This window comes from Scyliorhinus torazame, chromosome 3 (assembly GCF_047496885.1).
Source record: "Scyliorhinus torazame isolate Kashiwa2021f chromosome 3, sScyTor2.1, whole genome shotgun sequence".
NCBI classification, from domain to species: Eukaryota; Metazoa; Chordata; class Chondrichthyes; order Carcharhiniformes; family Scyliorhinidae; genus Scyliorhinus; species Scyliorhinus torazame.
The window spans coordinates 93,243,118-93,261,589 of NC_092709.1; positions in this window are offsets into that span (position 1 = coordinate 93,243,118).

Here is an 18,472-nt window from a genome sequence, read left to right on the forward strand (position 1 = left end):
CTTGAATTGGAATCCAATTAGAAACAGAAAAACCACAAGTGTAAGAACAATCCTGATCAAACCTTCGAGATTCGGAAGTGTGTTAATGCATGCGTATTAACAGGGATATCAGGTAAACCTGAGAGATTTTGTTGCGTAAAACTGTCGGGGTTTTGTAGGCCGGAAATTAGCGTAAGCCGTACCCGTGTTTACATCACCACTTTATCACCCCCTGTTCCAAATTCAGTAGAGAACCCATATAGAGAAAATGGCAATGAAGACAATGGAATGCCTTATGAACCCCCAGGAATTCGAGGTCGCAGCGACCAGTAGAGTAGGACAGTGTCCCGTATGGGAAGATGAAATCAGAAAGTACCTCAAAGGGAAAGGATGGCCCCTTTGGAGCGAATACTGCGCGAATGACGAAACAGGTCCCGGGAGTATAGGACATACTTGGTGGGACAACCTGTCAGAGATCCACAAGAAGAGCTTTGGGACAGCTCGCAAGCCGATGGCAATCATGTCCTGCTTGGCACAATTGCGAGGCACAGAGGAGGTCGTTAGGACGCTCCGTAGAGAGATTGAGGAGAGAGACAGAAATAGTGAGGGAGATGTGAGCGAGTTTGAGAAAGAGAATAAAGATTTGAGAGAACAGTTAGCAGCGAGGGACAGAGGTGGATGATGCCAAGTGGGCACACGAGTCTTAGAACATAGAACATAGAACAATACAGCGCAGTACAGGCCCTTCGGCCCACGATGTTGCACCGAAACAAAAGCCATCTAACCTACACTATGCCATTATCATCCATATGTTTATCCAATAAACTTTTAAATGCCCTCAATGTTGGCGAGTTCACTACTGTAGCAGGTAGGGCATTCCACGGCCTCACTACTCTTTGCGTAAAGAACCTACCTCTGACCTCTGTCCTATATCTATTACCCCTCAGTTTAAAGTTATGTCCCCTCGTGCCAGCCATATCCATCCACGGGAGAAGGCTCTCACTGTCCACCCTATCCAACCCCCTGATCATTTTGTATGCCCATTTGAGTAGTTTTCAGACCCAATATTTTAAGGCCTACCAGGACACGCAACGTGCGGTCTTGGTAAGACAAGAAACCGAGCAACAGGTAGAGAAATTGCAGAAACAGTGCAATGATTTGAAAGCAGCCCTACGAGCGCTCCACACTTCCACGACGGAACAAAGGCAGAGCTCAGTAGATCACGCAAAGTGCCAGAAGCAAATTGTAGAATTGCAATCTCTGCTTTCTGTCCAGAATGGGTTTCAAAGTACGTTTGGACCCCAGTTAGACCAGGAAAACGGCCCCGATTGGCAGGCGTTAAATGAGACTGCCCACAGATATGTACATGGGACATGTACGCAAGAAAAACCCCAAAAGAGGAAAGCACCCCAACCCCCGACTGAACAGGCAGAACACACCCCCATGAACCCTGTAACCACACACCGCAGGGCCGCAGCAGAAGGAGACGCAGATTTCCTGTATACAACGCCATTAACTGTGACCCAATTACGGGATGCGTGTGGAAAAATTACACCGTTCCTTCCCACCTCAGACCCCCACCAGTTTTTCGCAAGAGTTAAATAGCAGGCTACCATGTACGGCCTGGACGAAAAGGAGCAAGTGAAGCTCACAGTTTTAAGCCTCGACCCTTCAGTCGTGGCAGCCCTTCCCGACTCACAGAATGTAGGAGGAGGCACACTCCAAGAGATGCACACAGCGATCCGAGATGCGATCGGCTAGAACAGAGGAGACCTGGTAGAAGGCCTAAACAACTGTAGGCAAAAGAAAACAGAGCACCCCACAGCGTTTGCTGGACGCTTGTGGATACATTTCACAGCAGTTTTCGGAGAGTTAGCCCGCGCCCATTTGTCACCAGATAACATGGCCAAATGGACTTGAATCCTAGTCTCTCATGCGACAGACGCAGGACAGAGAGCTTGCGCAAATTATGACCCCTCAGACGAGGCCCACAACGAGAAATGAGTTTTGAAGAGATTGTCCCGCACTTGGGAACAATCAGTTCAAGGCAAAACCGCATTTGCAAAACTTGAGGAAGAGCAGGCAGACATGAATCCAGTTAAAGCGCAACAGAACCCTGCATGGGTAAATGAGGGCAGGAACAGCCCACCACAGCCAAAATCCCAGGAATGTTACAACTGTGGACAATTAGGACACTTTGCACGAGAGTGCAACATGCCCTAAAAGCAGCAGAGGAACCAACAGACAGGCACCCTAAATAAGAATAGGGCAAAGCCAATCCATAGCGTTAGCGCCCGTTCAGAGAACATAGACATGAACGGCACTGACTGATGGTGTTTGGGCTCCCCAACATGGGTCTGTGACACCCTTTGGGACAAGTCCGGTAGACCGGTCGTAGCAGGCAAAGTCCGGTGACACCCCGTAGAATTTCTTTGGGACACAGGAGCACCACACTCAATTCCTCCACGATGTTCCAGCGAGACACGTGGCCCACAACAGACACCATCACACTCAGCGGCTTTACAGGTCATTTACGACAAGGACACATCACAGCCCCTGTAGCGCTACAAATAGGAAACATTACAACTAAACACCCCGTAGTTTTGTTCTATCTACCCCAGGCAGCTGAACACATCCTAGGAATCGATTTTATGAGCCTCCACAACCTCTCTTTTGATCCAGTTAATAAATGCGTTTGAAGAATGGCAAAGGCAGCACGAGCCCCCGCCACGCTCACAGTTGGAGACTATGCAAAAAGAATCAGTGCATTAGGAGACTTTTGGTTCGACCCTCGAGTCAAGACAAACAGGTTAGGGAAGTCCTGGAGCAACACAAAGCAGCATTTGCACAGCACAAGCACGACTGTGGCAAAATAGCTGGCTTGGTAAATATTACAGGCCCCGACCCCAGACCCCAAAAGCAGTATGGTTTTCCCCAAGAGGCAGAAGGAGAAATCACCAAAGTAATAGAGAGTTTGCTGGATCAAGGCGTATTCATATCAGTAGCCTCCACAAACAATGCACCAATTTGGACCGTCAGGAAACCCGATGGATCATGGCGACTGACCATTGACTACCGGGAACTGAACAAAGTAACCCCAGTAGCAGCCCCCACCATAGCCATGAGTCCCGAGACCATGCTCAAACAGGGACTCCAGTCAAATTTTTTTTCAGTTTTGGACATTAGCAGCGGCTTTTGGTCCATTCCATTGGATAAAGCGGGCCAGTACAAATTTGCCTTTACATTCCAGGGACAACAATATACGTGGACGTGCCTTCCACAAGGCTTCCACAACTCCCCCTCCATTTTCCACCGACAGCTGGCAAATGGACTAGCAAAGTTTTCCCGCTCCGATTGTCTGGTCCAGTATGTAGATGACTTGCTACTACAGACAGACACAAAGGGAGAGCACATTTTGCTTCTCGCCGAACTCCTAGGACTCCTGAAAGAAATTGGATGTAAAGTCAACCCCAAGAAGGCCCAGATTTTGCAAGAAAAAGTGATTTACTTGGGTACAGTAATCACTCATGGTAAACGCGAGATCGAACAAAAGAGAGTTGACTCGATCGTCAAATTGCCCCTTCCCCTCTGGTCATTGTTAGGACTGGTTGGCTACTGCTGAAACCATATCGCCGGTTTTGCCACAGAAGCAGCACCCCTATCCGAACATCTCAAGAAGCAGGCACCTTGGGAATGGCTTCCACAGCACACGGATGCCGTGGATGCTTTAAAAAGAGCCCTCAGCACAGCCCCCGTATTACAGGTCCCAGATCCACTTTCCCCGTACTCAATTGAAGTTGCAAGCACCGACCGAACCCTTTCGGCCGTGCTCCTCCAGGAACGCCATGACCAATTACGCCCCGTTGTATACGTCTCACGCGTGTTAGATCCTGTCGAGGAAGGATTTTCTGCCTGTGAAAGGCACCTGCTCGCAGTTTTTTGGGCAGTACAGTACTTTGCCTACATTACAGGACTCAACCCCATCACCATTCTCACTGAACACACCCCCACACAGCTATTACTAGATGGTCGACTTAAAGATGGCACAGTCAGCCAAATCCACGCAGCCCTTTGGACCCTTTTACAGGGACGGGACATTACGGTCAAAAGAACCAAGACCCACACTTTCCTCACCGACAATTTGCAATATGCAGGTACCCCATATGAGTGTGAGATCATCACCACAAAACACAACATAGGCCCATTTATACCTAAGACAGCTCCCAGGAAAACAGGTAATACACCCCAGAGACCCCAGCCCACAGACACGTGCGCACCCCTGAAAATCTATGTGGATGGCTGCTCCACAGTTTTGAACGGAAAGAGAATTACCGGTTGCGGCATTTATGTAGAAGACGCGCAGGGACAAGCCCTAGAAGAGATTTCACTAAAGTTGCCAGGACATCTAGGCTCACAGGCAGCAGAACTGGCAGCCATAGCTTACATTGTAGACCACCCTGACTCGTTTCCGACCCCAGCAGACATATATTCGGACAGTTTGTATGTCTGTAATAGCTCAACGGAATTCCTACCCCTGTGAGAAACTGCCACCCCTGGTAAAGTTAAAGCAGACGCCCTAGCGAAGGCAGGTTCCAGACATGATTACTTTAGGAACCCCCCCCCCCCCCCCACCCCCCCGAGAGCACCCCAGTACACACGGTTCAGGTCTCACAGACCAACATTTAGGATCTAGCAAAAGCACAGAAGGAAGATGAAAAACTCAGGGAATTTTTAAAAGGAACCTTCCAGCCCCATACGAGAAGTTCAAGAATGCAATAACCACACATGACGGTGTGATTTTGAAGGATGGCATTTATGTAGTCCAGTCAGGACAGGAACCAGATTATTTGTCAGTTCCATGACAATCATGGACACCAAGGCATTGAACCCACCCTAGCCCACCTCAGACCGCTCTGCTGGTGGCCTGATTTAAAAGCCGATGTTACTCACTACATCAAAAATTGCTTGATCTGTGCCCAGAACAAACCGGACAGATATGCAAGAAAGGCTCAGCTTAGTCACACCCGCCCTGTTAATGGCCCCTGGATGAATTTGCAGATAGATTACATAGGACCCCTACCCCCCTGCAGAAATGGTTATAAGTATGTGCTGGTGGTCATCGACACCTTCACAAAATGGGTGGAAGCTTTTCCATCAAGAACGAATACGGCCATAACAACAGCTAAAATCTTCACACAGCACATCTTTACAAGATGGGGCCTCCCACGCAGTATAGAGTCCGATCAAGGCTCCCATTTCACAGGATGAGTAATGAAAAACGTCCTCACAATTTTTGGAATCAGGCAAAAGTTTCACATAGCCTACCACCCCCAGTCAAGCGGCATTGTAGAGAGGATGAACAGAACTCTAAAAGCCACCCTCAGGAAAATGGTACAACAGAACAACAGCACCTGGGATTCAGTTCTCCCATTTGCTTTAATGTCCTTAAGAAACACGGTTTCCACGTCCACAGGATACACCCCCCACACCCTCATGACCGGACGCCCCATGAAAGGGACAGAGTATTTATTAGGACTGGATTTGGCCAGCCCCACAGTCACCGCCCTCACGCATGAAAATGCTGTACAGCAGTTACTTGAGAACATAAAGGCAGCCTAACTCGCGGCAGCTGTGAGACTTGGGACCAGGAGGAAACAAAGCAAAGCTTGTTTCGACAAAAAGGTACACGCCACCGAGTTTGTAGTAGGGCAGCAAGTGACGGTTTCCCTATCCAATCCCAGTTCATTCCTTTCCCCCAAATTTTCTGGACCGTACTCCATTTCGGACAAAGTACACAGCCATTTGTATACAGCCCCTCTGTATGCAAAATCACATATCCCAATGGCAAGCCTGCGTGGTTTCACATAAACCAGCTCAAGGCTTATGGCTCGCAGAACAACCATCCACACCACTTCTTGCTCTCAGCAGCAGACGAGCATGCCCCGCCCACAGATGATGCATTCCTACCCTCCCCCAGCCAGTCCAGCCCGCCCTTAGACTCATTTTCAACTCCAACCCCAGAGGCACGACTCCAGCTCTCCCTTCCTTCAACCAGCAGCGACAGCGACAGTGATAGCGATAGCAATGATGACAGCCACAGCACACCACGTTATGATTTTTGCCCTACACCAGGCCCCACTCCCAGCGACTCTGAGCATGATTCCAGTGACCCCTTCGAGATCACGTACATCAAAGCCCCTGACCCAGACCCACCACCCGACGATTACAGATTACAACCCAACAACTCCAACCCCGACACACGATTCTGGCACCGAGACAAGTCGTTCAGGCTCAGCCGGAATGATGAGATGGACCCCAATTCACCCCAAGCAGCTTTAGCCAAACTACTCCAGTCAAGAGTATGGCAGCTGGGAGGAGATGATGACATAGAGTCTGACTCCCACCAAACGAACCCCTTTGTGACCCTGTTCGCTACTGAGCAGTGAGGTGTCCATATGATGGTAAAAAGGAACCGATGGAGAGATACGGTGTCCTTTCTGATCGAACCTGCACCATGGTTGCTGTATGTTTGTTCGTTTAATGTACATGCTTGTTGTTTGTAAATGTGAAAGTTTTTCATGGCCCCACGCCACCACCCTTTTGACGCCCAATGACCGTTAATGGAACATGTTTGTCCCCAGACAACCGTTCAGAGGAACTAGTTTGTTGACAGACAACCGTTCAGAGGAACTAGTTTGTCATCAGACACCACTCATAGCTACTCTCCTGATTCAATCACAAGAGGCAGCCCCCCACGACGACCACATTCTTACCCGTTCTTGCCGGTCGCTCAGGCAGTGGAGAAACGGCACTGGTCCCCGCCCTGCCTAAGGACCCCCCTCTAGTCAGCTACGCTCGGGTAGAACACAAACGGCACTGATCACCGTCCTACCTGGGATTCCACCCATTTCTTACCCGCCGCGGCCCATAGGCACCCCATTTTGACACTTTCAGTTCAAAATTCTTTTGTTTGTGTTTGGCGACCCTTAGGTTGCTGCCGTATGCTATTTATATCCTCAAACACTAGGGTGATAGATTGCACAGGCTGCGAGACGGCTCGCACTGTGTCAGTATTTTTCTCGGATGTCTTGTCCAAAGATTCGGTTTAGAAAAAAAAAATGAGGGAGTCAGAGTTGGTGACCAATTATAATGGGAAATTGGCAACAAAGGACAGACAGATTGGCATACAAGATCTTAAGCAAGATAATAACAGATATTATGCTTGTGTCCATAGAACTCCGGAACCTCAGGAACCCCAGAGGAAGAAAACAAAGAAGACAGAGAAGACCGACAAAAGGAAAGATGAAGACGGCTTCCATCTTTTTCACCTGGATCTTAGCGGGATCCCTTCAGTTGTGCGCGGACGCTACCCCCTGATCCCTACCACACAGGCTGTGAATGATTCCCACCCATGCCATACACAAAACCCCGAGATAATAAGTCCTAAGACAGTTAACGATACCCCGACCTGGTGTGATAAGTTTATCACCTGGTATTCACTATCCTACATAGTAGAAGCCCTCGTAATACTGACGATACTTTGCAGTGTTGTGCAGACACTTAGAATCAGAAAATGGCGAAGGAGAGCCGACCACTCTCGCACCCCGGTATGCACGTTTAGGTCCCCTATTTTTGGACTTCACCAAACCCCCGAACCCCTTGACATGAATTAAAGTGCATCCGTTTTCTTTGTGTGTTTTGTTTTGTTCAATAAATAAATGTAAACCTCTGCTTGACTGCCAAGCCAGAGGAACTCGTGTTGCTGCTATTTGTACATTTAAAATATTGTAGAATTATTGTTGATTGTTTGAGTGAGGATAGTTCATTGAGGATAGTTAGATGTTCCAGTTTTTTTATTTTGTAATGCATGCCTGAATGTCATAGCACCCCGTAGAGTTTTATACTGATGTATGTATGTAAAATGATTTTAGGTAAAAATTGCGTTTCATAGGATAGGGCAGTGTAGAGCCCGTGAAGTGCTTATGGGTGCCCCACTTGGTCAGAGAACGAAGTTGACGCAGTAATGTAATCTTTCACGCTTTGCATTGAGGAGCACAAGGAGGGTGTGTAGCTATCTGGGATGGCCATTTCCTGATTACAAAATGGACACTTTGCAAAGATTGCAGGGAAAATGGACAATACTGAGAAAGCAAGCAGGTGCAGGGTTTGTCTGTTGATTGGAGCCATAGCTCCCATACAAGACCGATACTGCCATACCATTACCATACTAATGAGCCATCCCCGGGGACAAAGGAGTAACATTTAAGTAAACAATACCAGGGCAGACACCCCGGCGCCAGAGGAGACCAGAACAAAGAAGGCCACGGCCACCTAGGGCACGCCCAGCCATCAGGGCACCCACCCCTCTATTGGAGGAAATCGATAGGAACAATTGGGAAATAGCCCAATTAATTGGGGCCAAGTTCAAGACTGGCCAAAAGCGCGCAAAGCCCCTTTTGGGTATAAGAAGTATCCCCCAAGAGAGAATCGTTCTCTTGTGGCTCAGGCTCTCACCAAGGAGAGACCTACCCAACAGCACCATCAGAACAAGTAAGTCCAAGGTCAACGCACGCTACGAGACAGACGCTCCTAGCTGTTATTCCATACCAGTTCGATCCCAGCAGCCTCAGAACCGAACAACGGCCATTGTTCCTCTGACTGAGTGGGCGCCCAAAGCTAAGTATAGGCTTCAGCAGTAGTGATAGTTTAGTTTGTAGAGTTTTATGCATAAGTATATTTGACTTGTGTGTAAATAAATGAGCATTGAGTTTGAACTTACTAACTGGTGTATCGAGTCTTTGATCAGTATTCGGTTTTGAATCTTGTGGTGGTATCGAGAGATACCTGGCGACTCTGGAGCAAAACGTAATTAGAATTAAGGAAGGTGACCATATTGGCCGCCATCTGCAGAGCCAAATTAAGAGAAACCCAATTAGCAACAGTGTTAAATGGGGTGAAGTTGGGTAAGGTAGGATTTGGGGTTTTTTGCAATGGTGGTTTTCTGGGGTTTGTGTGTTTGCACTGGGTTTCTTTGTTTGAAGGGCATTTTGTTGTTCTCCTGGGATCAGGTCGGGGGGAAGGAATTGAAGTCGAGTGAGGCCTCCACAGTAGCGAGCACAAGCTGGCTAGTGAATGGGAGGGTGGTGGGTGAAGGGGCTGCGGTCATTGGAGCTTGGTCGAACAGGTTTTCATGGGTCCAGAGGGTGTGAAAAGTGGGGGGAGGGGACCAATACTGGGTGAGGTGTTTTCAAGAGGAAGTCTATGGGGGGATTATGGGAGGGGGAAGGGGTTCGATGGCAACAAAGGGACAGGGCGGGCCAGGCGCAGTGGGCAGGTCCCGGAGTTATGATGATGGCGGATAGGAGGGGGTGGGTGGGATGACAGACCCCCAGTCAGGATAGTTATGTGGAACGCGAGGGGTTTGTGGGGGGGGACAGTGAAGAGATTGAGGGTGTTTACGCATCTAAAAAGCTTAAAGTCCGATGTGGCTATGCTACAGGAGACTCATCTGAAGGTGAAAGGTCAGGTGAGGCTCAGGAAGGGCTGGGTGAGCCAAGTGTTTCACTCAGGCTTCGACAGTAGGGTGCTGGGGGTAGAAGTTGTGGTGGGTAAGAGAGTGAGGTTCCAGTTGGAGAAGGTAGTAGCAGACTCGGGGGGTAGATGTGTGATAGTAACAAGGGCGTTGGAGGGGGGGTTGGTGGCATTGGCAAGTGTATACGGCCCTAACTGGGATGATGCAGGGTTTCTGAGGAAGGTGTTTGGGGTCATTCCGGACTTGGATTCGCACAAACTAATAGTGGTAGGGGATTGGAACTTGGTACACAAGCCAAGGATGGATAGGACACAGCCGCGCTCGCTTATCCAGTCGGGGGGGGTGAAGGTGTTGACTGGGTTTACGAGGAAAATGGGAAGAAAATAATAATAATAATCTTTTATTGTCACAAGTAGGCTTACATTAACACTGCAATGAAGTTACTGTGAAAAGCCCCTAGTCGCCGCATTTTCGGGTACACAGAGGGAGAATTCAGAATTCTCAGCTAGTACGGGAATTGAAACCGTGCTGCTGGCCTTGTCCTGCATCACAAACCAGCTGTCTAGCCCACTGAGCTAAACCAGCTATTATTATTTTATTATTATTTATTTAAGTGTGCTTGATACAGGTTTAGGAAAGCATCCCAGCTTTTCAATTCTCTTCCTTTAGAAATTCCTTCAAGGCTTGGCTAGCTTGGTCAATAGTGGTGCTGCCATGTCACTCTTGCTGGAGATTGAAGTCCCCACCCAGATTACATTCTGTGCTCTTTCTTCCCTCAGTACTTCGACCATGTGATCGTCAACATGGTGGAGCACTGATTCATCAGCTGAGGTAGGGTAGTCTGTGGTAACCATCAGGAGATTTCCTTGGCCTGTGTTTCACCTGCCATGAGACTTCATTGGGTCAAATGAAAATATCAAGGACTCTCAGGGCCAGTCCCACCCAACTGCATGCCACAGTGCCACCACCTTTGGTGGGTCAGTCCAGCCGGTTGGTCAGGATGTGACCAGGCATGTTGATGGAGGAGCCTGGGACATTGGCAGTGAGATATCGTTCTGCAAGCATGATTATAGTGGCTGTTTAGCACAGGGCTAAATCGCTGGCTTTGGAAGCAGACCAAGGCAGGCCAGCAGCATGGTTCGATTCCCGTAACAGCCTCCCCGTACAGGCGCCGTAATGTGGCGACTGGGGGCTTTTCACAGTAACTTCATTTGAAGCCTACTTGTGACAATAAGCGATTTTCATTTCATTTCATTTTTTCTTTTCACTATGTTAGGCTTTGCTTGATTAGTCCGTGGCACGGTGCTCCCAGTTCTGATCTAGACGTTACTAAGGTGTTAGGATACTGGATGAGAATCACAATTTGTAAAGCTGTTTGGAAAGGATATTTCACCCAAGAGTAATGACTTTGACCAATAGGTATCTTTTATGTTAAAACAAACCTTAACTTAAACACAGAATTAACCACATTATCATCAAAGAAATAGCTTTACAATTATCAGTTAAACAGTTCTTAGCTAAAAGGAAAAACTTTAACTTACTATTTACACCTGCCACTAATTCCAATTAAGCAACCCAATATAGTTCATATGCCACTTATAAATAAAGTTAACAAAACAGGCTGCTCGCTTATCTGTACATACTTTGGACAGAGACCCTTTCAGGACACTTCTGCTCGACCTAGCAGCATTTGGCAAAACTGCTCTTCAACTTAAAATCCTATAACAGACTGCAAAAATACAGACAGGCCTGGATCCTCCCATTAATTACACCATCTCACTAAGTTCCATTACCTATTTAACTAGGACGAAACACCATTCGCTCTTAAATATCTACACCCAGGAAAGCTCCAGCAATCAAAACAGAATTCCATTAGCCCTTTATCTGTAACCAAGTAACTGGTTGGAATGAATGGTCACTGCACCTTTTGTGACACCCTAATTACAGCTTTAGCAGACATACTGGCTGTATGCATTTTAAATCAGGCTTTTTAATAACATTACTGCCACAAATATAAAATAAAATACATAACAATTTCTGCATCCAGCACAGATGAAGCCTTTGCAAGGTGAGCAGTCTGGTTGCATTCCTATTAGACTTTGTCAAGTAGATTGACACAACCTGAGTGGCTTACAAGGCTATTTGACAGGACAGTGAAGAGTCAACTACATTGCTCGGAGTCTGGATTCATATATCGCTCAGATTGGGTAAGGATGTCAGATTTCCTTCATTACAGGACATTAGTGAACCAAAAACGTTTTTACAACAATCTGGTAGTTTTTTGATCACCATTGCCGATATTAGCTTTGTATTCCAGATTTATATAATTTGCTGAATTCCAATTCTCTATCTGCTATGGTGGGACACAGGTCTCTGAGTCATTTGCCCAGGCCTCTGGATTATTTAGTCTATTAACAAAATACCACATATGATCTTGAAAAAGTATTGCTAACTCATCTGCAATTTCCTCGTGCTTTCCGTTTCGTATTCTGGGGTGGATTTCTCCATGAACCTTTTTTTCACTTCATTCTCTACTCCTGACAGACAACCTGGCTCTTCATTGTCATTGGTCCAGGGCCTTATCATACACAGGTCTTGAGCTGCCAACTCTGATTTGGCAGATTCTTGAAGATTTAACATGTGACTTTTGATCGCCCAGCATTGCAAGGAGCGCATAACCACATAACATCTGGGGCGTCATTCTCCGACCCCCCAGAGGGTCGGAGAATGGCCGTTGGCCGCCGTGAATCCCGCCCCCGCCGGTTGCCGAAGTCTCCGAAGGGAGAAAAGTCGGCGGGGCGTTAATTTCACCGCTGCCGTCGGAGAATGTCACGGGTCTGCGCAAGGCAGCCGATTTTCGGCCTGCCGATATTCTCCCTTCCGGATGGGCCGAAGTCCCGTCGACGTGATGACCGTTCACGTCGACGTAAATTAAACCTCCTTTTCATCGGCGTGAACCTGTGCTCCAGGTTCACGCCGACCAGCGTGGAGGTGAGTGACGGCCTGGGGGGTTGGCTCTGGGCAGGCGATGGCGTGGCCGCAGTCTGAATGTGTGGGGAGAGGTGTGTCTCGGGTTGTGTGTGTGTGTGTGCGGCGGGGGGGGGGGTGGTTAGAGTAGGCTGGGCTCCGGGGGAGTGCCGGGAGGGGGTCCGTGCCGGGGAGGGGGATGGGGGGGGGTCCGTGCCGGGGTGGAGGTTGGGGGGGGGTCCGTGCCGGGGTGGAGGTTGGGGGGTCCGTGCCGGGGTGGAGGTTGGGGGGGGGGGGGTCCGTGCCGGTGTGGAGGTTGGGGAGGGGTCCGTGCCGGGGAGGGGGATGGGGGGTCCGAGCCGGGGTGCAGGTTGGGGGGTCCGTGCCGGGGTGGAGGTTGGGGGGTCCGTGCCGGGGTGGAGGTTGGGGGGGGGTCCGTGCCGGGGTGGAGGTTGGGGGGTCCGTGCCGGGGTGGAGGTTGGGGGGTCCGTGCCGGGGTGGAGGTTGGGGGGTCCGTGCCGGGGTGGAGGTTGGGGGGTATCCGTGCCGGGGTGGAGGTTGGGGGGGGGTCCGTGCTGGGGTGGAGGTTGGGGGGGTCCGTGCCGGGGTGGAGGTTGGGGGGGGTTCCGTGCCGGGGTGGAGGTTGGGGGTCCGTGCCGGGGTGGAGGTTGGGGGGGGTCCGTGCCGGGGTGGAGGTTGGGGGGGGTCCGTGCCGGGGTGGAGGTTGGGGGGGGGTCCTTGCCGGGGAGGGGGATGGGGGGTCCGTGCCGGGGTGGTGGTTGGGGGGTCCGTGCCAGGGTGGAGGTTGGGGGGGGGGTCCATGCCGGGGTGGAGGTTGGGGGGGGTCAGTGCCGGGGTGGAGGTTGGGGGGGGGGGTCCGTGCCGGGGTGGAGTTTGGGGGGTCCGTGCTGGGGTGGAGGTTGGGGGGGTGGTCCGTGCTGGGGAGGGGGATGCGAGGGCAAGTGAGTTGGTCCACCTGGCCAGGTGCCAGCCTCCAACAGTTGGACCCATGCGGTCCATGCCACCTGGCTGGGGGGAGGAGGGGATATGGGCAATGATGACATGTCGTCGTTCCCCTCCCCCCCACCAGGCCGTCATGTTTTCCGATCATCCAGCGATGTTGGCCGCCGTGGCGGCAGCCGCTCATGTCTATGTTGCCCTGGATGAGGAGGAGGAGGAGGAGGAGGAGGAGGAGGAGGAGGAGCGTGCCAGAGAGGCGGCGCAGGCTGCCGCAGAGGGACAAGCAGCAGCCGCCCAGGCTGGAGGGACACCTGACCGACAGGACGAGGAGGGGGAGGAGGACGTCGCGGCCCCACGGCAACGGAGGCACCCGAGGGCGCCCCGTGTGTACCGGCCCCAGCAGTCATACCAGGACCTCACGGACCGGGAATGCAGGAGAAGACTCCGGATGAGGCGGGAAACCGTGGCACACATCTGCCACCTGCTGGCACACCTGTCACCGCGTGGCACTGGCGGGGGACACCCTCTCCCCGTGTCCGTCAAGGTTACGGTGGCCCTGAACTTTTATGCAACGGGGTCATTCCAGGCACCGAGTGGGGACCTGTCCGGCATATCGCAGACATCGGTGCATCGGTGCATCCGGGCAGTGACAGATGCCCTATATGCCATGGCGCACCGCTACATCCGCTTCCCCGTGGACCGGGCCAGCCAAGATGCCCGGGCCGTGGGCTTCTCTGCCGTGGCCGGGTTCCCCATGGTCTAGGGCGCGATCGATGGGATGCACGTCGCCGTGTGGCCACCTGCAGATAACAGGGCCGTGTTCACCAATAGGAAGGGGACCTATTCGATGAACATACAGGTGGTCTGCGACCACCGCATGATGATCCTGCACGTCTGCGCCCGTTACCCAGGCAGTGTACACGACTCATACGTGTTGTCGCGGTCATCTATCCCCGGCATGTACGAGGGACGCCATCCCCGGCTGTGGGGCTGGTTGCTGGGCGACAGGGGCTACCCATTTCGATCGTGGCTGATGACGCCTCTACGGAGGCCACGCAATGAGGCGGAGAACCGCTACAATGATGCCCATGTAGCAACAAGGGGAGTGATAGAGAGGTGCTTTGGCGTGCTGAAGATGCGTTTCAGGTGCCGGACCTCTCTGGGGGCGCCCTCCAGTATCGGTCAGATAGGGTCGGCCGCATCTTGTGGTGTGCTGTGTCCTGCACAACATAGCCCAGCAGAGGGGCGATGTGCCGCAGGCAGAGGAGGGCGGAGTGGAGGAGCAGCAGGAAGAGGCGCTGTCCTCCCCAGATGAGGGGGATGGGGGCAATGGTCAGGGCAGACGGGGTAGACACAGGCGGGTGGCTGTCCACCGTTACCGGCTGGCCCAGCGGGCACGGGACAGACTGATAGCCGCCCACTTCACTGACTAGATGGGCGTGGGAATCGGGTAGTATGGCCACAGACCGCACACCATGGCAACAGCCGACCACCCACACCCCCCACCCATCCACCCACCCAGCACCCTCACCACCCTCCCCAACCCCACCCACCCCACCCGCATGCACACCACCCCCCCCATTGCTGATCCACCTGCGGCACAACGGGCCGGGCTCACACAGTTGCGGGTGGACGCGTGTCTATTGCAGGCCATGGAGGATGATGACAACCCGCCCTGCGATGAGCTCCTGGCTCCACATCGTTGGACTATGTCTGACCCGTGGCCACAGTACCACCATCCACCCGGACCATCCCTGCATGCGGCTGTGACACTGCAGCGCACGGTCCCGTCCTCTGCCCGGGGGATGTTGATGGCGGCCCAGGGGGAAGGGGGCAGACTCACCTGGGGCTGAGGTAAGACCACCCCTCACGCACACACTTGCGCTCAACGTACATGACACCCCCGCACGCTTTGGACAGAGCACAAAGGCAGCTTCTGTAGGTGTAACATTGACTTTAATAACCAAAGGAGTTCATGCACGTGCCCTAGCCCCTAAAACTCATCTGTGCCCTGCACCCGTGCCAACTTACTCAGTGTCTAATTGTTTGGCCTTACGGGCCCTTTGACTACGTCTACGTGGTTCCCCAGACGGTACAGCAGAACTTGAGGTGGACTCCTGTGATTCCTGCCCTCTGACACTGGATCCCTTTGGCGGCCATTTCCTGGGGCGTCCTGGCCTAGATGGGCCAGGCTGCGGCCCGGGTAACTGGGATGGCGAGCTGCCAGCCTGTCCTGCCCGTTGCCCACCCGATGCACCTGGGACGGAAGGGGGGGAGTCCGAGGTGTCGCGGTGTACCGGGACCTCCCCTACAGGGGGAGCCGGGACGGACCACACCACCTCCTGCTCCCTCGGGGTGCCCGATGGCCCCCAGGCCTCTACATGGGTGGGGGATGCGAACGGACTGGCCATCCGACGCCCCCCCCCCCCGACATCTGGCGCTGCCAGTCCTGGAGGCCCGTGCTGGTATCGACAGGGGTCTGCAGGTTTGCAGCCATGAAGCCCAGGGGGTTGGCAAACCCTGTCTGTGACAGTGCAACGCCGGCTCGCACATGGCCACTGGCGCCGATGCCCTCAGCGATGGCCTGCAGAGACTGGGCCATGGCCTGCTGAGACTGGGCCATGGCCTGCTGAGACTGGGCCATGGCCTGCAGAGACTGGGCTATGGCGTTGAGCGCCTCTGCCATCTGGCGCTGGCACTGGCTCATGGCCTCCTGTGAGAGGGCAGCCATTTCCTGGGCCACAGACGCCGCCTGCACGGAAAGCCCCACGCCTCGCAAACCGTTCCCCATGTCTGACACCGTCGCACCCATTGCCTCCACCGCGGACGCCACCCGTGCGGTGTCAGCCTGGGTGGCACGCATGACCGCCACCACTCCCAGCTCCTGGACGCGGGTGGACTCCTCCACCTGTGACTGCAGCCGCCGCAAGCCGCCCGTCACCCTCTTCGATCGTCTCCGGGTCGGTGGTTGCATCGGATCTATGTGTGGGTGTGGTAACTCCAGGAACCCGGGATCCATCTGGGCGGCAGATGTTCGCTTGGGCTGGGCTGCCCTCCGACCGCCCGGCCCCTCTGCTGCTCCTATCTCCACCTGCTGTACCGGGACGGCTGTGTTGTGCGCACCAGTGAGTGTACCAGACGCCTCATCACTAAAGTGCCCAACCGAGGTGAGTGTTTCTGCGATGGTGGAGGGTGTTGGTGACAGCAGTGGAGTTGTGTCGTGCTCTTCGTCCCACTCTGAGTCCGTGGCACTTTGGGGTGGGGGTTCGTCTCCACCCATCCACTCTGAGTCACTGTCCGGTATTTCGTCTTCCTGGGTAGTGGTGTCCCGGGCAGTGCTGTCCCGGGTAGTGCTGTCCCGGGTAGTGGTGTCCCGGGTAGTGGTGTCCCGGGTAGTGGTGTCCTGGGTAGTGGTGTCCTGGGTAGTGGTGTCCTGGGTAGTGGTGTCCTGGCTCGGATGTGACGGGGGCCTGTGGCTGCCCCCCTCGTCGCTGGAAGGTCGCTCCCGCACGTGACGGGGGTGTCGTCTCCCTGTTGCCCCAGGTCTCTCCGTCTCCCGTGGTGTGCGAGGGGCATCCTGCGGGCGGTCTGCATCTGCGGGGATGGGTGCCTGGACGTTTGCTCCTGCGATACACGATGAAGCATGCATGGTTAGACATCAGGCAGTGATCAGGTGATATGGGGGAGTGGGATATAGGGGAGGGGGGATATGGGGACGGGCTGTCGGTGGCTCACTTGCTACTACGCCCCCGACCTCTGCATCAGCAACCTCCCGGTCGTCAGGTCCGCCAGCCAGTTCCAGGGCCCTTACCTCGTGTTCGGTCAGTGGCCTCTCATCAGCTGGGCCTCCTCCAGTCCTCACATGCTCCCTATTGTTGTGTGCGCGCTTATCCTGTGGGAGGGGAGGGGGTGGCAGGGGTAAAAGGCAACACTGTTAGGCAGGTATATGAATGCACGCCATCGGTTGCGCGTGCATTGCAGAGGTTAAGGTTAGGGCTGGATTCACTTGGGGATATGGGGGAGGGGGGATATGGGGGATATGGGGAGGGGGGATATGGGGGAGGGGGGATATGGGGAGGGGGGATATGGGGAGGGGGGATATGGGGGAGGGGGGATATGGGGAGGGGGGATATGGGGGATATGGGGGAAGGGGGATATGGGGGATATGGGGAGGGGGATATGGGGAGGGGGGATATGGGGGATATGGGGGAGGGGGGATATGGGGGAGGGGGGATATGGGGGATATGGGGGAGGGGGCATATGGGGGAGGGGGATATGGGGAGTGGGATATGGGGAGGGGGGATATGGTGGAGGGGGGATATGGGGGAGGGGGGATATGGGGGAGGGGGGATATGGGGAGGGGGGATATGGGGGAGGGGGATACGGGGGAGGGGGGATATGGGGGAGGGGGGATATGGGGAGGGGGGATATGGGGGGTATGGGGGAGGGGGGATATGGGGGATATGGGGAGGGGGATATGGGGGAGGGGGATATGGGGAGGGGGATATGGGGGATATGGGGGAGGGGGGATATGGGGGATATGGCGGAGGGGGGATATGGGGAGGGGGATATGTGGGAGGGGGGATATGGGGGAGGGGGGATATGGGGGATATGGGGGAGGGGGGATATGGGGGATATGGGGGAGGGGGGATATGGGGAGGGGGATATGGGGAGGGGGGATATGGGGGAGGGGGGATATGGGGGATATGGGGGAGGGGGGATATGGGGGAGGGGGGATATGGGGGATATGGGGGAGGGTGGATATGGGGGAAGGGGGGATATGGGGGAGGGGGGATATGGGGGAGGGGGGATATGGGGGATGTGGGGGAGGGGGGATATGGGGGAGGGGGGATATGGGGGAGGCTCACCCTGCCTGCTCTGACGAGGTCGTTCACCTTCTTGTGGCACTGGGTGCCTGTCCGTGGTGTCAGGGCCGCAGCGGTGACAGCCTCTGCCACTTCCCTCCACAGACGCCGGCTGTGGCGTGGGGCAACTCTGTGGCCGTGCCCGGGATATGGGGGAGAGGGGGATATG